The sequence below is a fragment of the Perognathus longimembris genome, chromosome 12 (assembly GCF_023159225.1).
Source record: "Perognathus longimembris pacificus isolate PPM17 chromosome 12, ASM2315922v1, whole genome shotgun sequence".
Lineage (NCBI taxonomy): Eukaryota > Metazoa > Chordata > Mammalia > Rodentia > Heteromyidae > Perognathus > Perognathus longimembris.
The window spans coordinates 62551698-62554478 of NC_063172.1; positions in this window are offsets into that span (position 1 = coordinate 62551698).

Consider the following 2781-nt stretch of genomic DNA (forward strand, 5'->3'; position numbering starts at 1 on the left):
GGACACAAGCCTTTGAGGGACATTTCAGATACAAACCATAACCCTGTGTTAGGGATAAAAGATCCGTGTCTTATTTTTATTTTGAAATTATGTTAGAATTGTATCCTAGTGGTGAAATAGTACAAAAAAATCTATGTGCATCCTTGATATTATTAAGATATATAATCATAGCCTGATTATCAAAACAGAAATTAACATTGGTAAAAACTATTCATTAAACTACAAGGTTTATGCAAATATAAAAAGTGTGTGTGTGTGTGTGTGTGTGTGTGTGTGTGTGTGTGTGTTCTGGATCTACACTAAGCCTTCAGAATACTGTACATTGCTGTATCTTCCTAGTCTTCTCTAGTCAGTTACAGCTCTTCATATTCCTGTTCTTCTTTTCAGGACCTTGATACTTTTAATGGGTACTGGTCTCTTATTTCATACAGTTTCTCTCAATGTAAATTTGCTTGGCATTTCCTCAGCATAGACAGGTTATGAATTGTGTTAAGAATATCAAGATAGAGGGGCTCATGTGTAACATATTTTGCTTCACTTGTTAATGTTCACATTACATTTTTGGGTTCCCTAACATTTTATTTTCATTGACTGATGGATGTATGCTTGTATGTACATGAAACACACTTCTAGTGATTGAACAAATATAGATACAAAAATGATCTAAGAGTGTTATTTCTGTTTAATTTTTACTAATATATTCCCATTCTCTCCTTTTTTCACCTACTTTATGACACCAGCATTTTTCTGTGAACCTAAAGTTTTAACTTGCTTGAGTAAAAATCTAAGATAAGGATTGCGGGATCATGTGGCATGTATGTATTTCATATTTATCAAAATCTATAACAATCATTTTCCAAAACAGTTGTACTAGTCTATATTCTCGCCTAGCAACAAGTGACAGTTCACCTTCCTCACTGGTTTATATAGTGTTTAATTATTACCATTGTTTTAATCACCTCTTTTAAGTATACACTGGTATTTCATTCAAGATCTTCTTTACATTTCCCTAGTAGTAAAAATTGTTGGGTATCTTTCATAGGCTAATCTAGTCACATTGTAATGGCATCCGAGGGAGGGGGGATCCCCCATCCCTCCAAGAGTCCACCACCAGAGACAGTCTCAAGTAAAAAGATGGATTTATTGGGGGAAGTTCCGGATGGACCGGTCCCAGGTTTCAGAAGAACATGTAACACAGAACAGGACAGTGGCACAGAGACTTATTTCTGGAGGATTTCCAAGCAGCAACAAAGAGAGCTGAATTGGGACGCCATGGGGATGAGAGACACAAGACTCAAACATGTTGAGCGGGCCTGCCCTAAATAGAGTCAGGTCGGGGGCAGGGTCACAGGAAGCTCCCAGGCCCAAGCACTTGACTGACAGGGTCAGTAACCTATAGGCCATGTGCTGCCCCTGTCTCTTGGGGTTCAGGAACTCCCATTATCTGGGGAGAGGGCTTCCCTTCCTGTAGGAATCCAGGCGTGCCCATCAGCCCATCAAGAATTGGCATGCTGGGCTGGGAATATGGCCTAATGGCAAGAGCACTTGCCTCCTACACATGAAGCTCTTGGTTCGATTCCCCAGCACCACATATATGGAAAACGGCCAGAAGTGGCGCTGTGGCTCAGGTGGCAGAGTGCTAGCCTTGAGCAAAAAGAAGCCAGGGACAGTGCTCAGGCCCTGAGTCCAAGGCCCAGGACTGGCCAAAAAAAAAAAAAAAAATTGGCATGCTGATTCAAGGTATTGTTTACAAGGAGAGGGAATCGGGCCTCTGAGCAGGGGGGAACAGCTTCTGCCCTCTTTCCCTGGCCAGATCTGACCTTCATATCGCAACATTATTTGCGTATTTTGAGTTTGTTTATTCTGCCAGATTTCAAGTTTTCCACAAATTCAGAGCCCATGTCCCTTATTACAGACATGCAATTTGCATCTCCTGTCTGAAGCTTGTTTATGAAAATCACCTGACAATATCTTTTGGAAAGCAGAGGTGTTCAGGCAGTTTGCAACTTTGCGTCAGCTTTCCTTTTATTATTATTTTGATTATCCTAATTAGTTGTGCAAGAGATTTCATTTTAACATGCCCATCTATCTATACATCGATATAATTCATGTGATCATAATTACCCCCTTCAACATTCTCCCTCTCCCCTCTCCCCATTCCAAAACCAGTCTCCTCAATTCTCCTTGTTCCATTTTCTCACATATACGTAGAGTACTTCGATTTTACCCTCCCTTTCTCTCTTCATTCATCTTACCCTCCCCACTAGTACTCTTTCCTACACAATGCATGTTTCAGTTTCCTAATATTCATTTGTGTGGCAGCTCATGTTAATTGTTCAAAGGGTTTCACCATGGTATCTCTGCTTATACCATCCTTTAGTCAGAAAAATACTTTCTTCATAAGGTAGGTATGAAGGAGAGAATTCAGTGCTGTCTGTGGTTACACATATATTTATATTTTGGTCCTATTATCCACATGTGAGGGAAAATATGTGACCTTTGTCTTTCTGAGCCTTATTTGCAACCGCTTAGCATGGTGTCATTCATGTCCTTCCAGTTCCCTGCAAAAAAGAATAATTTCATTCTTCTTTATGGGCGAAAAATACTCCATTGTGCGAATATATCACATTTCATTTGCTTCATCCATTCACCAGCTGTAGGGCATGTGGGCTGTTTTCATAGCTTGATTATTGTGCATCGTGCGGCAATGCAGATGCGTGTGCAGGTGCTTGGATTCTACCTGACTTCTAGTTCAAGAATGGTATTTCTGGTTCAGACGTC